Source organism: Chiloscyllium plagiosum, unplaced genomic scaffold, assembly GCF_037043375.1.
Source record: "Chiloscyllium plagiosum isolate Xiang-an unplaced genomic scaffold, Cpla_swu_hap1 HiC_scaffold_19, whole genome shotgun sequence".
In the NCBI taxonomy this organism is placed as follows: domain Eukaryota; kingdom Metazoa; phylum Chordata; class Chondrichthyes; order Orectolobiformes; family Hemiscylliidae; genus Chiloscyllium; species Chiloscyllium plagiosum.
In genome coordinates this window covers 48,667,120-48,688,568 of record NW_028270157.1, presented here as the reverse complement: position 1 = coordinate 48,688,568, position 21,449 = coordinate 48,667,120, and the positions used below count along the sequence as shown (strand labels likewise).

The 21,449-nt window shown below is 39.9% G+C and overlaps 1 protein-coding gene across 1 annotated transcript in view; it reads left to right on the top strand.

Moving 5' to 3' along the window:
• Positions 1–21,449, top strand: part of wnt5b (wingless-type MMTV integration site family, member 5b) — a 145,168-nt gene that overhangs the window by 68,052 nt on the left and 55,667 nt on the right. The window lies entirely within an intron of this gene.

Here is a 21,449-nt window from a genome sequence, read left to right as displayed (position 1 = left end):
AGTATCCTCCCCGCCTCATCCCGAGTTAGAAGACAATATGTTGCCGAATGCAGCAAAATCCTAATTTACTGCATTGTTTTTAATTTAAAAAAACTATTCGGGCGTTGCATTTATTGTCCACCTCTCTTTGCCTTGGTGGTGGTGAGTTGCCTTCTTGAATTTTTTTGGGGGGTAGGGACATGAACAGTGTAGAAGGAACGTGGGAAATACTTTACATAGGTGACTACATACGCTTATAATCTGAACTAAAGCAGCTGCGTTGTGAAAGAGAATGTTTCTTCACTCGAGAGGATTGTGAATCTTTGTGGAATTCTCTACCCAGTGATAAAATCTATGATTCTATTCTATGCGCATAAACCTGGTCACATACTTCTCTGTTCTTCCTTAAAAGTCTCATTTTCGACGCAAATCTAAAGCATATGAATTGCAATTAATTATCTCTTGATGCAAGGTCTAAAACATAAACTCTTCTCCCTGCTATGCTGTCAGATTTGCCGAGTATTTCCAGAATTTTCTGTTTTAATGCCAGATTTCCAGCATTCGCAGTATTTTGTTTTTGTACCTAATTACAGTTTCTTAAACCCAAAAATAAAACGAATACTGGTCCAAATTTACAGCCGCAGTATAAACAGACTTATATTGTCTGTATTTAATGCAACGAGTGTTGACTCCCTCAGTGCTTAAACTACATAGTCGTTTTCCTTTGTCTTTGTCAATTGTGATTTAACTAAAACAGGTTTGCACTTCATATCAGATCATCAGTTTTCATAATATCCTGAGTCTACATCTATATTATTCCTGGATACATTACCAAAGATCATATAATGCAATCATAAATAGTGTTTGAAGAGACGAGATTTTCACTTAACTCAAGGTAATATATAATGTGATTAATGTGTGAAACTAGCCGTTGTTATTGTCAACACTTGCTAACATCAAAGAGTTAACTTTCAAAAAGGCTTGGAGACAGCGAGAGGCCTTTAAAGAGCCGGGCGGGGGAGGAAACTGCAGCCAGTGTGGGATTGTCTATCAGAGTGCGTGTGCGACACCTTCAGACTGGCCCCGGCGCCGGAATGAAAAGGGCCAGCGACAATTGGTGCTGTCAGTGTGTAAATACAAACAGAAATTACACAACCAGATTTTGAAGGTGAATAACGTCTGAACCCAAATAATTGCGGTACATTCTGTTCATCAGGGTGGAGGGGGTCGCGGTCCATGCATGCAATGAGCAACTGTTCACCCAACATCAATAGAAAGGCAATTAAAAACATCTAGATAATAAGATTTTGGAATTATAGGTTTTTTAAAATAGCAGTGAGGCAAAACACAAGTTTCTCACGATATTGCTCCTAAATAGTATATACATTTAGTTAATTTGCAGGAGAACAGAGAGAGTGAGAGTTTCCATAATCATATGCTGAATGCAAATGAATTTTTTTTAAAAAGCATGTTCATTAATGATTCAGGTGCTTTATTCAAGCTTTATGTTTTAATTTTACTTTAGAGTAACGGATACAAACTCTCCTCCCTCTTATCTACTCCAGTAGAAGAAAATACATGTCAGTCCCCATTATATTCATAGCTGTAAGAATAAATTGTATCAATTCATAGCTTTTGTCTTTTTCAAAGTTGTTATTCTTAGTAAACTTGAATGGGATGAAATATATTCCTTCCTTTGGGCTATACTGGCCAAGCAGCATCCCCAACTACAAGTGTTGGCTAACTCATATTAAATAATGCTGGTCATTTTGCATTTGACAATTTCATACAGGAATCTTATCAAGAATTTGTTTGTAAACAATAATTCACTAATGTCCATATACCTTCTTTATTAAAACAGGGTCCTCTTACACTTCTGTACTATTTAGTCATAGAGTCATTTTCAGCAGACCAACTTAAAGTTTGCTTTACTTTGAAATGAAGCACTTTTTGGCAGTGCCTCGTCAAGTTAAATTAAATGAAGACTCTTAATCCAGGTGAGTTGTTGAGAGGTTTCTGAGCTACATAAGCAATAGGAGAAAAAGTTGGCCATGCAGCCCGTGGAGTCTGCTGTGCCATTCAATATTGTGAAGGTTGGTCGTCTGCCTCAGCCCCATTTCCTGCCCACTCTTCATATCTCTTGATTATCCTGTCAGACCAAGCATCTAGCTATCTCAGCTTCACATATATTTAACAGCTGAACATTCATAATCCTCAGGATTGTTAATTCCTCAACGATTCAAAGAAGTCACAAATTTCTCCTCAGCCCATTCCTAAATGATCAACCCCTTCACCTGAGACTGAGCATTGTGTTCTAGCGTCCCCAACTAGAAAAACAACCTCTCATTGTGGATGTTGTCAAGCTTCTTCAGCCTCTTATATGTTTCAAGGAGACAACCTCCCATTCTTCTAAACTCAAGACAGTATAGGCCCAATTTATTCAGTCTCTCACTATTGGACAATCATCTCAACCTAGGATCCAAATGTATGATCTTTAGTTGTACTCTCTCCACTGGAAGATTCTATTTCCTTGAATAAAATGGTAAAGTAAAGGAAGCATTTGATTTTTCAAAGCATTTTCAAAGTATATTGCAAGAGATAAAATAAGTTGATTTCTTGCTCAGATGAAGACATAAAAAGGAGTCTATAATGTAACCAAACACAGAATTTCTGTTCTTTCCAGCAAAATAAGACATTTTTCTCTATATTCTGTGTTCTTGGCTATTAGCTGCATTTGAATTTTGACTGAATGCAAGAAGGAAACAGTAGACTACTTAACAGAGTTATGTTTTGCTCGGGTGCACTGATGACATCTATTAGAAAGTGCTTTTGCTTGAGTAAAACTGAGTGACTAGAGATTCCCTAGTTACATGCTTGTAAGAAGAAAAACATTGCCTTTCCAACCAGTGAAGTACTTTTTTGCTGCACTGTAGGAGAGATGGCAGCCAAATTGCACCCAGCAAACTCTCACAAACAACAATGGAATAACAATCAGATAATTTGAATTTATTTTTGTGATGTTGAGGAATAAATATTGGCCAGGACACCAGGGATAGCTCCCTTGTTTATCTTTGAATAGTGCCATTATAGGGGTCATTTATGTCCACCTGAGTTGGCAAATGAGGTTTTGGTTTAAAATCTCATCTGAAAGACAGCTTCTCTGTACTCCCTGAGGACTGCACTGGAGTGTCAGCCAAGATTTCTGTACTGAAGCCGTGTAGTGGGACTTGAACCTTGTTGCTTAAAGGAAAGAGTGCTGCCAGCTGAACCATGGCTGACAGTGATACTGATTGTCAACTGTAAAATGTTTGGATTCAGGATAATGTTAACCTTTCTGGCAGAAAGGCATTGTACTTTGGTGAGAGTGTGATAGTTGCTTTAGACACCCCAATCCATACTGGTGCTTAAAGCAACATGAGGACACAAATACTTTCAGTAAAACCACTTTTACAGGTTTCAACAAAATATCTCAAATCCACGTCAGGCCATAAAACTACACTTCCATTTCACATGTCTGTATTGGTAAAGACACTGTTTGGTACTCAATTCATTTTGTTGACCCCATGGATGGAGTAAAGAGAAATCCACCAGTCTTTCTGTTTTTAATTGATATCTAATGACCCTTGCAAGCAAGTGTACTTATGTGGGCCCCAGGAGAACAGCCCAGTAATATTCACTCTTCAAGCTCATTGGTTACTTGAAAAAAATGTACATTCAACTGAATTCCTGTATTGAGTAGAGGTTAAGGAGAAAAATTGAAAGAAGAATTGATGTGAAATAATACAGATCCCAAAAGCAGTATATGTTTTTTTTAGGATATAGTAAATAGGTAAATATCGGCATCATAACAGTAAATGCAGTTCATTGACTGTAAGCAGTTTGAGATGCCATGACAGGTACTTTTTAAAATGCAAGACTTCATAAAATCTATCAATCCATAACTACCCATTTCAATCATAGTTTATATATTTACAATTACAAAGTTACTAGGGATTTTATGATTCTATAATGTGCTCATGAAACTACACTTACCAACCTGATAAGGAACCTATAATTTTTGTCATGGTACACTGTGATGTCTGCTAATTTACCACTGAATCCATGAAAACATATCCAGGCATTCTGAATGTGAGATGCCTCAGATTCTCTGTTGTATGTTTCTCACTTTTTTGGTGTTGGATATTGAGAGTTTGGGTGTTTATATTGCTACCACAATTCCATTGCAGGCAAAGTCAAATTAAAGTCCACAGATCAGTTTAAATTTTGAAAAAAAATGCAACTTGCTTATTTTCTTCGAAAATGATGTCTTCTTTGGTCTCTTTGTACTATTCACAAATTAAAAGAAAAATGTGAACTGTTTCAAAAATGTTTCAAAATAACTCCCCACAGACTAAAAGTTTGAAATTTGTTTATGAATTAGTGTTATTTCTCCTCCTCCTGTAGCATACTCCTTAATCTTTTCTAATAGTATCCTGTGTGGTGCCTTGTTGAAGACTTCCTGCAATTTCATATGTATCACATTCATTCAATTTCATCTCATGCACCATACCCATCACTTCTTTATCAAACTCTTATTAAATTTTGGATTAGTGGTGCTGGAAGAGCACAGCAGTTCAGGCAGCATCCAAGGAGCTTCGAAATTGACATTTCGGGCAAAAGCCCTTCATCAGGAATAAAGGCAGTGAGCCTGAAGCGTGGAGAGATAAGCTAGAGGAGGGGGGTGGGGGGGGAGTGGGGAGAAAGTAGCATAGAGTACAATGGGTGAGTGGGGGAGGGGATGAAGGTGATAGGTCAGGGAGGAGAGGGTGGAGTGGATAGGTGGAAAAGGAGATAGGCAGGTAGGACAAGTCTGGACAAGTCATGGGGACAGTGCTGAGCTGGAAGTTTAGAACTAGGGTGAGGTGGGGGAAGGGGAAATGAGGAAGCTGTTGAAATCCACATTGATGCCCTGGGGTTGAAGTGTTCCGAGGCGGAAGATGAGGCGTTCTTCCTCCAGGCGTCTGGTGGTGAGGGAGCGGCGGTGAAGGAGGCCCAGGACCTCCATGTCCTCGGTAGAGTGGGAGGGGGAGTTGAAATGTTGGGCCACGGGGCGGTGTGGTTGATTGGTGCGGGTGTCCCTAAAACGCTCTGCTAGGAGGCACCCAGTCTCCCCAATGTAGAGGAGACCGCATCGGGAGCAACGGATACAATAAATGATATTAGTGGATGTGCAAGTAAAACTTTGATGGATGTGGAAGGCTCCTTTAGGGCCTTGGATAGAGGTGAGGGAGGAGGTGTGGGCGCAGGTTTTACAGTTCCTGCGGTGGCAGGGGAAAAATTTGTCAAGTTGTTTTTCATCCCTTTCTGTTTCTTATCTAAATATTGCTTAATGATAATGACATCTGAAAGTACAAGAATACTTTCCACATGCTCATTGATGACACCCAGCATTTTTCACTATTATTTTCCTTGACTGCATTCCTGACTCTAAACTTCCATTTTACTTATCTGACATCCAGTATGAAATGAACAGAAACTTCTTATGATAAAATATTGGAAAAAAAAGCAAAGCCATTTGGTTCAGTCTTGACTAGAAATTTTGTTCCCTACAGACTCCATTTCCCTTGCAAGTATAATCAGACTGTTTATAATGTCGGTGTTATGTTTGACTCCAACACGAGCTTTTGAACACAAAACCAGACAATCACTAAGACCACCTATTTCCATCTGTGAAAGTTTACTATATCAGCTCATCTACTGCTGAAACACAAAGCCCTGTCTTTGCTACTTCTAGACTTCCCATTCTCACACGTTGCTGACTGCCATCCTTTTTCCTACCATCTGTAAACTTGCTAAACTCTTTTCTCTGTCCTGTCAAAGTCTCCTTCACCCATTACCTTTGTGCTCGCTGGCATGCATCAGTTCCAGTTTAGGCAGTGCTTGGATATTAAGGAAAGGGCCTTAAAAACATAAATAAAGTGAGTGCTGCATCCAATTCCCTGCACCTTCAGTGCAATGATAGCATACAAGTAGGAAGTGAAAGCATATTAATATAAAGCATGTATGTAGATATTTTCGATTTGATCATTTTAGCCATCTGTTTATCTTGATTATTGGTATAGATTTGTCTTCCTTTCAACCTGCTTCCTTACTCACAGCTATGGACTGTGCTGAGATGCAGCTCCATGACTAAACCCAGACATGATTTTTAGCAGGCTATTGACAATAAATGGGAGGCACCACAACTGAGTGTGATCTTTTCTTTTCCTTTGTATTTGCTTTTCAGGTTGTGGAAGGTGTCAGCCTCTGGACAGTAATAAAGAGTGTGAACTTTGGCTCATTTTGCCACTCCTTAGCCTCAGACCAATATTGCATTACTACATTCATGATCAACTAACACTTTTAAAATAAAACATTGAACACAAAACCATTTTGGTCTGTATTTTTTATCACCAAACCATATAAAGTATGAATCTTTTAGTGAAATGACTTTAAAAATATGATCTCGTAGTTTTAGAACTTTTTGTATCACTTGCTCCAGGACACAAACTATTATCAGAAATGTAATCAACAACAATCACCATTTGTATTTATTTTAAGCCTTTAATGTTGGAAAAGGAATCACTTCAAATGATGTAGTTGAAAGCAGAGGCTAATGTCAAAATAGAACAGTCATGAGGAGTGATCCAACAATAGTTGGGTTTTAAGGGAGGGTGGGGAGGCAACAAAACAATGTTTTATAGATGAGATTTTGTAGCCTTGGGTTTTGAAAGTGGCAGTTTGTCCAAAGGTGAGGCAAAGACGGAAGGGTGTACAGACTGGTGTCAGTAGAATAGAGATTAATGTTAGGGAGGAGAGGCATTTTTAGTGCCAGAGATTAAAGAGAATGGAAGGACAAGTCCACAAAGGAATTTGGTGATGCTTAGAATGTCAGCATGGCCATGCATAGTTTTTATGGTGCATGGAGGCATAAGGAGGGCAGTGAAAGCAATAAGAACACATTCTTTAGATGAAGATTAAAATCACTAAGCGTTGTCTAGACTAGAGGTTCAGGTTTGAAATAAAGGAGGATATGTTAGAAAGAAATTTATGGTGGAGTTGGAACTTAAAGTGAGAGAGATGCAACAGAGTTCGTTGCTTGAAGGAAGACAGATGATGGAAGAGTGGTGTCAGCTCAAAGGTGATGATGAGGGTCCACTTACCACTGCCCCACTTTGGGCAGGGGAGTTGGTGGAAAATAGAACATGGGTTAGAGACCTCAATAATGGTAAAGTGTTGCCACCCATAATCTAAGCATCAACACCATCATGCTGAGTTGGAGAGCCTCCAAAAATGGATGCAGGAATTGCAATACATGATTACTCTGCACTTGTTGTTTGCAATGCTGACAGCACACCAACTTTGTACTGCCTGATTATTTTCTTGTGTCTGTAGCCAAACAGTGCTAATCATACTGTTCATTGCCAGATTCATCAGCAGGAGCCAATTTCTTGGGTGGCTAGCGCCAATTAAAACTGCCTAGCACTTTGTCAAGCAAGTATCTTTAAAGGTGAGGGAAAATGATTTGAGGCTGGAGCAGATACTAGGAGTTATTGTTTAAAATAATTTGATTTGGATTGCCAACCAAAAGCTGGCCCACCTTCCCCACCATGTGAAAGGCAAGAAAATCATCACATTTAATTGTTGTTTGAATGGTGCTGGTACTGAACAGTGTGCCTTTTCATTTATCATCTCTCAAGGAAACAATTCTGCCATAAGACTAGATTGACCATCTGGCATTGAAAAACACTGTCTTCTTGGATAATATGGGATTTGGGGTACAAGATAGCAGTAATCATTCAGCAATTATAATCCCCTGTAGATGCACAACACCACTTGTAAGAATAAAGACTCGATGTCAAAGATCCTCATCCCTCTTTGTTGGAGTCCTCCATGCCGGATTATATAAGTAAATATGTGAAACAAGGGCTAGATGCCTTTCAAGGAGGGTGACTGATAGTAAGGCCTTCCCTCCAGTGGCCAATCACCAATTTACACAACACCTTGACTGAGGCCAAATGTAGATACAATGCTGCCCATTCTTTGATGAAGACTATTGCGGAGCAAATGATCAATCTGCTAAAGATGAGATTCAGATGCTTTGGTTAGTCTCGGAGAGGTCTTGCAGTACAGTTCAGACAGCGTGTGCTGCATAATACTCACATTCTGTGCTCTACATAGATAGAGGAAGTAAAGAGGGGATGTGATGGAAGCTTAAGATCTGGGAGAGCAGCAGCAGCAGTCATCTGGGGAGGAAGTTGTAGACATTGCGCAATTGGAACATCATCTGAAGGAGCGCCACAACATTGGGCACAGCAAGACAAGCAGGACTTAATTGACACCTGCTTCTAACAGACATATGCTGGGTGCAGTGATCACTCATTGATGATAAATTTGTTGCTACCTGAAATTTCAAGCTATCCATGTCAGTTGCAAAAAGAAATGCAAGTATTGTTAGGTTTTTCCTTTGCTTTTGCTGAATAAAAGTGAATATTTTCAATCATTTGACACCTTTCCAGATCATCCTGGTCCCACATTGAACAATGAGAAGATGTAGGCTACACTGGGTTTTGGGGAAAGGAAACCCCTGTACCCTCCCACCTTATACAATTGGCTACAGAGAACAGCCCATCTTCCGGAACTACACCGGCACCACTCCCCACCTCTTCCTCCGCTACATTGATGACTGCATCGGCGCCACTTTGTGCTCCTACAAGGAGGTTGAACAGTTCATCAAATTCAGCAACATATTCCAACCGACATTAGATTCACCTGGACCATTTCTGACACCTCCCTCCCCATCCTCACCCGGCCTCATTCCTGATGAAGGGCTCCGGCCCAAAACATCGATTCTCCTGCTCCTTGGATGCTGCCTGACCTGCTATGCTTTTCCAGCAACACACTCTCAACCAAAGTTTCCACACAATTGACTGGTGAGCATCTTCAATCCATCCCAAATGATACTTTAAAACCAGCAGCTGGTATGTGGTGATTCAGCCTCTGTGTTTCTACCCCGAACTACACTCTAGAAATAACTGCCCTAAATAGATATGTAAAATCTACTCAAGGTAAGCTTTTGGACAAATACCATGCATGAGTTGCTTGAGTAACAATGCAATATTCTATTCAAGAGGCAATGTAACTTTTAAGACACTTTTGTGCAACAGGTAATTCTCTTGCCAAGAGTGGCATCAGGACTTTTCAATCGATGCAATTTTGAGGCCTGATTGAATTCAGTAAGTTTAGCGGTTGAGCTAAGGCATCTTGGCTTAATCAATGTAAGGTCCCCAAACCAGGCCTAAGGCTCAAGCAAGTATAATGCCACTTCTTGTTTGTGTAGGTGATTGGTGCAGAGAGATTGATTCACTGGGTCAAATTTCTGTAGCTTTTTGAGGGTTTGGGAGAGTTTGTGATATTGAGGAACTTTCCTACACACCACTTCCACTTTCCATACAGAAATTACTGGAATTTATATTGAATCCATAATTTCTGCTCATCCTTACAAAATCTGCATAGCAATGCATGAACCAACATGACATTGTAATCCACTGTGACATGTTGTAGAGTGATAGGTTCATACAGCACAGAAATAGACCCTTTGGCCCAACCAGTCCATGCCGACCACAATCCTAAACTAACTTAGTCCCACCTGTGTTTGGCCCATATCCCTCCAAACATTTCTTATGCATGTATTTACCTAAATATTTTTAAATGTATTAAATATTCAGACATCCAATTGTTGCAATGACCTCCGTTTTCCTTGAGGAAAGCTTCTTTGAGGTTGAGTGTTGTAATATAAAAGATTTCACCCAAATTATTCTTCCATGGCAGACCAGGTAATCTGAAATTTGAGGACATTGTTAATCATACTAAAGGGAGTAGGATCTGGAGGGGAAGCCAACATAAGCAGGCCGTCACTTGGCTCAAGCTAATCTGACTAGTCAGTATCCAGATGGAGAATATGGTCCTAACTGGATAAATACTGAGAAGGCAGTCATATAAGGCATTACTCCTGCTGTGATTTCTGTGCTTAGTTAAATGAGATCTATCTCTCTGGGAGAAGATGTCTGGAATGAGCACTAGAAAGACTATGTGTGTATTTCTCAGATTGGTTTGTCTGCTTTTGAGCATAGTAGTGGGTTCCAACATGCATTAGAAATTAACTGACACGTTCTTTTGTAATGACAGAAGTTGTAAGGTTCCAGTCTCATCAATATTATTTGGAACTGCAACACCTTTGGAAAAGCTGGAGAGGAAAATGAGCTTTCTCATGAGGTGATATAGGCTGTCTCTCTCCTGGGGCATAAATAGAGGAGACATACTTGAGATCTGCTGAATTATTACAATTTATGGAGAGATACAAGATATTTTCCGAACAGCTATGTAAGTTAACAATACCGATATTAAATCTTCCAAAAGATTACGATGTAAGTAAGGATAAGTTGCTCACACTGATTTGGTGAGATTAAAAAAAAGAGCCCAAATTTAACTAAATATAAAACATTGAAAGAAGAGGCTACAGTAAACCTTTTTATATACCAGATATTTACAAAGTGGAATTTTGTGCCACAAACCATTGTTAAAGTATAGCCCAGATTATGTTTGAGGAGAATTAGATGGTTGAAGAAGGTGAAATTAGGCATTACATGAGAGGAAGCAGGAATGGAATTAAATTAGCTGATTTGTGAAGGAAAACAATGCTATACATAGGAAAAATAACCTGTTTCTTCTAAGTAACAGTGTATGATTCTATAATGTATTTCACTTCTACTAATTTTTTTCTAAGATTGTTAAGGCTAACGGCATTCACCATTATTTATGTGAATGTGGTTTAGCAACACCAGGCTGGGACAGATGCGCAAATAGCTAAACCTACTGCTGCAGTTGTATCTATCATCTTTTACATTTATGAAAATAGCATCTTGCTTTCTGACTTGTCATTTAATTACATTGAATGATATTAAGTTATGATATGTCTATGTGGCAGATAGAAACTAATCTCAGCATAGAAAGTTAAATCTTGTCTCTTCCTGGATAAGTATTGCTTTAACAATATGATAAATGTTAATTATTCCCAAACCACCATTCTGACAAGTGTGGTGTCTCACCTTTTGAGGTTTTAATTGTGGTTGTAAGTTTTAAAACTTTGAAATTTTCTGCTTCTCTTTTTCTTTCAATTCAATCTTTTTTTGTTTTTCTTTCTCTACTGATCTAACATTGAATTTATCCACTTTAACTTAGTTTCTAAGTTCCTGTATTGTTAGTTTCATAATCCTTCAAAAAGGTTGTTATAGGAGACCATTCTTAGCCAGCTGACTCAGGTCTGATAAATTGTTTTCATTGATTCATTGTTAGATACGCAGTTCCAGTAAAATTTGTCTCCTGCATTTTCTGCTATTGGTTTACACACATATTATCTGCTGCTCTGCTGTATTGCTAAACTTTCAAGGTTAATACCTGTTTCCATTAACGATCAAACCCCTTGCATGTGGTTGCTCTACTTAATTTCCACTCTCTAGATTTGGAAATTTCCTCAGAGATGGGTAGTGTTGATAGCTTGACAAGTCCATTGCATTGAAGATTTGGGACTAAAATCAACCTGCTCTTCCATGAACCATCAGATCTGCAGCACTTATTGTCCTCTTAAATAATACCCAAAACAAATATTGTCCCTTTTATTGACATTGGATATTGAGCAACATTAGAATTATTCTAATTTTTTTCCCAAAACAGTCAGCTGATGTTTAAATGAAGAGTACAGGAAACACTTTTGATGAGTTTGAAAGTTATTTGAGCCCATGATTGTGTATTTATTTCGGTATTACTCTGTATTAATAAATATTCACCACTAAAAATAAAGAATTATGATGAAATCATTTAATATATCATGGTACAGTAAAGTGTAGGTTTAAGAGATGGACTGAGCCCTGAGGGGAATCACAACTCACAAAGACACCCCACTGAGAGGCTCGTACATCATGTGACCCCTTCATGGGTGAAGTGCACAACAAAAATAGGAGGCATATAGCACAGATCTTTGATATCTGATAAACTGGAGAAACCATGGCAAGTGTGGTGGTGAAAGATTGGGAACTGGATTTTGAGGGCACACGGAGGCAGAATGCAATGAGCACTGTTCCTGCCCACTTCCATTGTAACTTTACAACTCAGCCTGTCCATGGACTTATTAACACCCTTTACAAGTCAGTTGAGGGCATTTTCCCACCACTGCTGGGATTTAATCTATGGCAACAGGTGACCAATAGTCTATTCACACAGGCAGATTTCAGGCTGGTGCCTGGCCAGGGGTTGGGTGCTTCGCTCGCAGGATCCTTGTGCCTATTGGAGGCACTAAACCTCAATGTCATAGAGATTTACAGCACAGAAGCAGACGCTTTGGTCTAACTCGTCCATGTCGACCAGTTATCCTAACCTAATCTCGTCCAAATTGTTAGCACTTGGCCCATATTCCCCTAAACCCTTCCTATTCATATATCCATCCAGATGCTTTTTAAATACTGAGTTAAAAATCACACAACACCAGGTTTTAGTCCAACAGGTTTAATTGGAAGCACACTAGCTTTCGGAGCGACGCTCCTTCATCAGGTGATTGTGTTTAAATACTGCAATTGTACCAGCCTCCACCACTTCCTCTGGTGGCTCATTCCATACATGCACCACCCCCTGTGTGAAAACGTTGCCCCTTAGATCCCTTTTATATCTTTCCCCTTACACCCTGAACCTGTGCCCTCTAATTCTGAACACCTCACCCCAGGGAAAAGATCTTTTTTATTTATCCTATCCATGCCCCTCATGATTTTATAAACCTCTATAAGGTCACCCTTCAGCCTCTGATGCTCCAGGGAAAACAGCCCCAGCCTATTCAGCCTCTCCCTATAGCTCAAATCCTCCAACCCTGGCAACATCCTTGTAAATCTTTTCTGAACCCTTTCAAGTTTCACAACATCCTTCTGATGGGAAGGAGACCATAATTGCCTGCAATATTCCAACAGTGGCCCAACCAATGTCCTGTACAGCTGCAACATGACCTCCCAACTCCTATACTCAATACTCTGACCAATAAAAGAAAGCATAACAAATGCCTTCTTCACTATCCTATCTACCTACGACTCCACTTTGAAGGAGCTATGAACCTGCACTCCAAGGTCTCTTTGTTCAGCAACACTCCCCAGGACCTTACCATTAAGTGTATAAGTCCTGCTCTGATTTGCTTTTCCGAAATGTTTTCTCACCCATGTCCCCTATGTGGGGCAGAAATGCCCATGACATATGCCATTTGTAGAGTCGGGGTGGGGGTGGGGAAGTCAATCTGTGATTGCACTGTCCCTCCCCCACCGATATAAATTCCAACCCATTGTATTTTGGACTGAATGCAACCTTTAAAGGATATAAGTAAGGTACCCAGTTTCAAGGAAAGCAGTGTTGTTCAGGTTATGCTGTTTGAGGCTGAATAATGTAGATTTCTGAAATTCTCACCTGGCCACTTTGAAGCATATTGCAGTCACAAGACAGACGGCTACCTTAGGAAGGTTAAAGTTAAAAATCACACAACACCAGGTTATAGTCCAATGGGTTTATTTGGAAGCACTAGCTTTTGGAGTGCTGCTCCTTCATCAAGTAGCTGTGGAGCAGGATCATGAGACAGAGGACCATGCTAAATATGGATTGATGCAGTACCAAGGGGATCAATGCTTGGGTCTTAGCTATTCACAATATATTTCAATAATTTGGATGAGTGAATTGAATGTAATATTTTCAAGTTTGCAAATGACACAAATCTAGATAGATTTTCAAGATTAAGAAGAAAGCAAAGAGACTTCAAGGCAATTCAGAGACTAGGAGAAAGTGAGGACTGCTGATATTGTAAAGTCAGAGTTGAAATGAATGGTGCTAGAAAAGCACAGCAGGTCAGACAGCATCCAAGGAGCAGGAGAGTTGATGTTTCTGGTATATTCCCTTCATCAGGAATGTGCAGGGGGAAGGGGGATGAGAGATAAATAGGGGGGTGGCAGTGGGGCTGGGGAGAAGGTAGGTGGTAAGGTGGTAGGTGGATGCAGGTGGGGGGGTTGATTGTGATAGGTCAGTGGGGAGGGTGGAGTGGGTAGATGGGAAGATGGGAAGTAGGACTGAGCAAGAGGGTGGTCCGAATTGGAGGTGTGGATCTGGGATGAGGTTGGAAACTAGTGAAGTTGATGTTGATGCCGTGTGGTTGAAAGTTCCCAAGGCGGAAGATGAAATGTTCTTCCTCCAGTTGGCCAATGGATTTGGTTTGACAGTGAAGGAGGCCCAAGAACTTGCATGTCCTTGAGGGAGTGGGAGGGGGAGTTGAAATGGTCAGCCACAGAGCGGGGGGTTGTTTGGTGCATGCATCAACTCGCATAGTGTTTCAGGGAACAGCTCTGGGACACAAGCATCAAACAAGTACAGCACGCAATTAGGAAGGCAAATGTGATTTTGATCTTCATTGCAATGGGATTTGAGTACAGGATCAAGGGTTTGTTGCTACTGATGTTAAGGGCCTTCCTGAGACCATACCTGGAGTATTGTGCATAATTTTGGTTGTCTTATCGAAGAAAAAATATACAGCCATAGAGGAGTTTAGTGAAGGCTCACCAACCTGATTCCTGGGAATACAGATTTGTAATACGAGGAGATTAGGTTGATTAAGTCTGTATTCAATGGAATACCAAGAATGATAGGGGATTAAATTATAACACATACAATTCTGACAAGATTCAGGCATGATGTTCCCCTTTGCTGGGAGGTCCAGGATACAGAGTATTTATGATTAAAATAAAGAAAAGAGAACTTTCTTAACTCAGATGGTAACCTGTAGAACTCTATACTACAAAGGGGGGTGGAGACCAAGTAACTGAATATATTTAAAAAAGAAATAGATTGTATCATAAACACTAAAAGTGTCAAGGGATATAGGAAGAGTGTGGATGTATGGATTAACTTACAGGATCAGCCATGATCATAGGAGGAGACAAAGAAATCTGCAGATGCTGGAATCCAAAGTAGACAGGTGAGAGGTTGGAAGAACACAGCAAGCCAGGTAACATCCGGAAGTGCAGAAGAGCAGACACGATGGGCCAAATAGCCTAAGCTTGCTCCCATTTGATATGTTTCCAGGTTTCTTGTGAACAATAGTTGATTGTTTCAGAGCAAATGTTAACTGATTATGTCAAACTCTTGTTACAATTAGAATATGATGTCACTGATGTTTTATCATTTGTCATTGCCCCTGACCAGAAGGCAGACAGATTTCCTGTATATTCTGATGCCAGGTGATGAAGTTATAAAATAACTTCAATTAATAAGAAACACATGCACTGATTTTGCCAAGAGCTCCACAAGTGATCGCAACTGTTTTAGTGATGAGGAAACTATTTTTAATACAATGGGAAAGAAGTATTAGGTTAATCTTTTAAATTTGATTATTAAGGTATTTCTATGCAGTTTTGTTATACATTTGGCAAATATGCAATGTAAGAATTAACTGGAATGACATTTTTAAGCCATTTGTTCGTAATAGTTTATTGCGCTCTTCTTGCATTTACAGTTTGGGAGAAACTGAACATTATGCTTTCAACAGTCTGACTTAGGCTGGGCATAAGAATTTCTCCTTTCAACTGTGTATATGTGAACAAAAGCATTGAGCCACTGAAACTCCAATTTTCATACAATCGCCACAATTTTATTTTGAATCAACAAGAACAGAGAGTAGCACTTTTGTAGCAGTGAAGCAGTTACATAATTAAACTGTTTTCTTTATAACATTCTGAGGTCAAGAAGGAATTAATCTCTAGATACACATACTTGAACACAAAGTGCTGTAACTTGGCACCTGAATTTCTTAAATTTAGAAAAGAATTGGCTCTGTCCAAAACACAAATTTTAAACTTGTGATATTTGGCTTAACACTGGTTAGAAATAAAGTTAACACTATTTAGGCTGGAGTTATCAAACTCACTTAGCAGGAATGTAAATGTACAGTACAATTGTCCTGTAACAGTTTTAGGTCTGGTGTTAATAAATCTTTATGGAATGTATTGAAGTATACTGAGCTCATTAATTAGTATATATCAGTGAGGTCATACCATGTGGAACTGAGACCTTAGTGTGTAAGATAGAGTGGGAAATAAATGGACTGCCAATAGCAAGTGAAGAAAGAAAGAGGGTGCAGTTGCCATTATTGAAAGATCACATTGGCCCAGCCAGTAACACCGAGTGTCGTGAGTTCTATGACAGAGGCCATTTCAGAATGGTATCAGGAGGATGAAAAGATGAGAATAGACTGCAATAGTCAGCAAGTGCCCAAGGATTTGAGGATGTTGAGATGCAGGATGTACTCTTCTAGGAGGATATAACAGTCACATTAGACAATTTCTACTACCCATATATAACAGATCCACTACAGGCTTTCTGCTACTTGATTTTGCGATTTATAGGATGAATTCTGGTTTGCCGACATATAGTTAATGGCGAGAAAACGGAAGTTGGTTTGGATACAGGAACTACGGTATCCATTCTTTCAGATTTCACACTGTGGCTGAAGCCTAAGCTTTTTTGACCTTCCAATATTCAGTTACTGAGCCAAGGAGCTATTCCAAGGATGCAAGGGCAGGTGATGGCTGCTCTGCATTATAATGGGAGAGATAGCACCAATATTCTAGTAATCCCTGATCATTATTCTTCCTTATTAAACAGAAATGCTTGTATAGTTTCTTTGTTCAGCAGTAGCAAAGGAAACAGATCTTCCTCCATTATGCTGTGAATCAACCTTGATGAAACTCTATTCCTAGGGCCATAGATTTTGTGGGTTCCTTCATTTTTTGAGAAAAGAGTGTCTGGGAATGATGACCACATTAACAGTTATGATTTGGTGAAGGAGAATGCCTTGGATTTGACTGTGCTCTTTAAAAAAGACAGCATAGATATTTGCAACCTTTGTGAAGTCTCTGCTATCCAATTGAGTAACGTCACACATGTTCACAGATTGATGCAGAGATGCACTTGTGTCATAATTCCACTGAAGACACCAATCCCATAAAACAGCAACTACAACCTGATACGGCAATTCCTTTACCTGAAAAATACTGAAACTATGAATTATTCATATTGCCACAGTTGCTGTTAGGGAGAAAAGAAAATCATAGTCAATGAAGGAAGAAGTTCAGATTGAGCAAATAGCATTTTTAAGCAAAAGACAGGATTTTTAATTCACATTAACAAAATTGTCCAGAAAAGGAAGACTGAGAGATTGAAAAAGAAATGTTTTAGTGGAAAGCAAACAATTGCAGTAATCGCTTGATAAATGAATGCAAGAGAATAAAGCCCCTCCAAACCCACCATAAGTGAGCTTCAGACAGAGATTCATGTGAGGATGTGAACGAACACAACTGCTTCAAGAACAGGAAGAATTGTTACCAGTCCAGAGAAAAGACATTGGAGGAAAATGGGAACTTGCACCTAAAATAGAAAAAATTTCCACACTTATGTTCAGAGAGACCCATTGCCCTTGTGAAATTAGCAAGCAAAAGAGTTGCTCTGATTATGGAACATGACTCTTTTTCTTAAATATTCAAAGTTTGAAGCTCAGTGAGAAGTTTCAGCTCAGAAACCTGCAACCTTAGATATAGACAAAAAAAACCTGCGGATGCTGGAATACAAGGTAGACAAGCAGGAGGCTGGAAGAACACAGCAAGCCAGGCAGCATCAGGAGGTGGAGAGAAGTCAACATTTCGGGTGTAACTCTTCTTCAAGACTGAAGAAAGGTTACACTCAAAACGTTGACTTCTCCACCTCCTGATGCTGTCTGGCTTGCTGTGTTTTTCCAGCTTCCTGCTTGTCTACCCTACTCTCGTGCAACCTGCAATATTAATTTAAATAAACACCGAAAAGCGCTGGAGAATCTCAGCAGGTGTGGCTGCATCTGTGAAGAGAGAAACAGAGTTAACAGTTCAAGTCCATTGTGACTTTGAACCAGAGTTTAAATCTTCTTTAAGATGAAGTGTTGTGAATGAGAGTTGTCATCTGGACTGGATGGGCCAAATGTCTTGCTTCCATACTGCAGACAGTCTATGATTCTATGAACATGCAGGATTTAAAGCTCTCAACATTGAGCGTGTCCAAACTCTCCAATGAGATTATGAATTGCAGGGAGGTGACATCATGCTGTTGTCCAATCTTCCATCAAGTCTGCAGATCGGTGCATTGCCAAAGAGCTTTCTCAGGACACAGTTGTGCAGAAGGGATCCCAGAAATACTACTTACATCAGATCATGATGAATGAATCCCAAAACATTTTGTTGGATCTTCCGCTATCTTTTATTATATGATGGTATGACCTCGCATTTTGTTGGCATCCCACGAATCTTGTCCAACATGAGGAGCAGTCTTGAGTTGAGGTGTGTGAGGAGTCGATTTGTTGTTTGATTGTCATTGTGATTGTAGAGATTTTCAAGGCATCATTAAATTCTCCATTTTCTCAGACTGCTGTTGTCACTCTTTCCATTGGACAATGCAGAAGAAAAAGGAGAGGATCCAAACTCAGACCTGTTGCTTTCCTCTTTATCATTTTTTTTAAATATTTCATATTGTGAAGGTTTGTTACCTGGGTTGGTTATTCTTTTAGCCCTGTACACTCCTGTCATTACATTCAGATCTTCATCAGTGCCACAGTTCACAGGCCAGCCATTAGAATCTTAGTCTACTAAACAATTTCCCTTCCTAGAAGAACATTCCCTGGACTATCAGAGTTTGAGGGGTGACCTTACAGAGATTTATAAAATCATGAAGGGCATGAATAGGGTGAATTGTTAAGGTCCAAAACTAAAGGAGATAGGTTTAAGGTCAGAGGGGAAAGGTTTTAAAAGAACCTGAGGGTTAATTCTTTCATGCAGAGGGAGGTGCGTGGATGAATGAGCTACTAGAGAAAGTGGTGGAGGTGGGTACAATTGCAACATTTAAAAGGCATCTGGATGAGTATGTGAATAGGATGGGTTTAGAAGAGTTTGGCCAAATGCTGGTAAATGACACTAGGTCAGATTAGGATGTCTGGTTGCCAGCAATGAGTTGGACTGAAGGGTATGGTTTTGTGCTGTATGACTCTATGACTCTAATATGCATTGTGTCCATCCCATCATTCCTTGTGAAGGACTGGGAATATTATCGGAGATTGAAGCTGTTGGCCAAAGAGTATTTAGGGGCTGAGGGTGAGTGTGAATAAGGGAGAAATTTTAATGGTTAAATCTGAATGGTTTAAATGGGTAGGATAAAAGATTTTGGAGGAAGTGGAGATGTAGTATATTGAATTTATCCAAACTATGTTAATCAATAGACAACATCATTAGCGCCATGAGATCACATGGAACCAGGACCACACATATTGGGTTCTAGAGATCCCATCTTTTGTGTATAATGTTAGGCTAGAGATACCAATGGTACATCAGTCTCCTTCTCCTTAGGTGTCAGACACTCTCTCCACATTCCCCTTGCTCCAACTCCACTCCTCTTTCAGTATCATATCATGAGAGACACAGCAGGCCACACAATCCTGGAGACCCTTGCTGAAGCATCTTGCAGAACATTCAGATTTGTGAAGACACTGGAAAGACACTTATAGCAAACCAATGGCTTCCTGATGGTGACTATGATTGTGAACTGACCCCTGACACGTCTCTCCTGAATTTCTGTGGTTGGGTCCCTTACTGGAGATGGTGGCTAGGTCTTGAATGTGAATATGTTGTCTTCTGGGAACCAATGATTGAGGCTGTTGGAGAGAATGCTTGTACAATTTGAGACTGTTGGAGGATGAAAGAATTATGAAAGTTGCCTGGATATCTGGCACAGTCATGTTTAATATTCTTGTGATGGATCATTGACAAGCTGCCTATTCAGGAAATGGAAACTCTTGCTTGTTCTGATGACTCCTTGAGTGCCACAAGAGTTGAATCACCCTCTGCACTGGTGGTAATCCTGAGAGTGAAGCAAAGCTGACAGCTACCTGGGCTTCAATCACCTCACTATATCATTGGATGCCTTGGCAAATGAGAGAGAAGGAAGTTGGATGGTGCATAGTAGGCACTAGATTATAAAATCTTGAAGATGTCACCTGAAGATCCCCAGAAGAAATGGGAAATTAATGATTGTTGGCCCATTAACAGCCACAGGCAAGGTACGGCTGCTTGCTGCTCCCCTTGGTCATAGGTCTGCCCCCAAGATGCCTTGCTTTGTTCAGAGAAATGAAGCAAGCTGACACTTGGTACATCAGGCCTGTGCAGGGGCATGGTCTCCTTTGAGATGCAACTCTATCTCTATTCTCTGTTCTGTGGAGCTGCTTCTGGTTATCGAGAAGGCAGCTACTGTTTGAGTATCTCAATGTTGTTACGGCTGCAGCTTCTCCTCAGACATCCAAGCAACTGCACAATTGGCAGGTCCCATGGTGCAGGGCAATGCAGGTAAGAATTTCATGCCATTCCCAAAGACAATAATGAAAGATATAATCCTTTCACTGTGGCAAAGCATGGACATGCTGATTTTCTGCCCTGATACTATTGCTAGCAGGTTAATGTCATTCAACAATGACTTTTCACTGTGCACTTATCTTCTGCACGTTACGCACTAGCAGGGAATGTCGCAATGCAGGGCTAAATAAGAGCTTAGTTACCTTTTTAGTGCTCTTATGGGTTTCCTGCCAGTTCCAAGGAGATTTCTACCGGCCTTTGGAACCTGAGGTATGTCAAAAAAAGATAGCATGGCTCCAAGATCACAGGCAACATCGATTTCTGGGAATTGAACTCTCGATTTCTGGGAATTGAACTCTAATTTCTGCAAGCTTGCCACCCACTGCATGAATAAAAAGCACTCTGTTCCAACTTTACAAGATAATTTTGAAATAGTTTACCTTGTTGGTGATTTGGGGTTAGACAGAAAATCTCAGCGCACAGAAGCGATGCCAGGGTTGTGAATTGTCAGGGAGGTAGATGGAAGGAGAGATCTGAAAGCTGACCTGTGTGTGAGTGATGCCACTGTGGAGCAGTCAATAGTGGAGGGGGCACTATGAAGAGTAATAAAATGATTAACCTCTGAATAGATTTTTAATATAACAGAGACCAGTTCAAGTAATACAAAGGACGATAAAACACACATTCAATTCAGCTGAAGATCTGAAATTACAGAGAGATTCATGTTAAAGATGTATAAAACACCAGAATTAGGGCAGCATAGATATTTCTAAAATGTTTTAAGATAAAAGGAAATGCCAGGAGGGCCATGGCCATGGAGGAATTTAAAAATGAAGTTGAGAATTATAAAATTGGGACATTTAATGGGCTGTGGAATCTGTAAACTTTAGCAGGAACAGGGGTGCGAAAATGATGTGATTGTGAGCAAATTAAAATATAGAGTTTTGGATGAACTTTTAT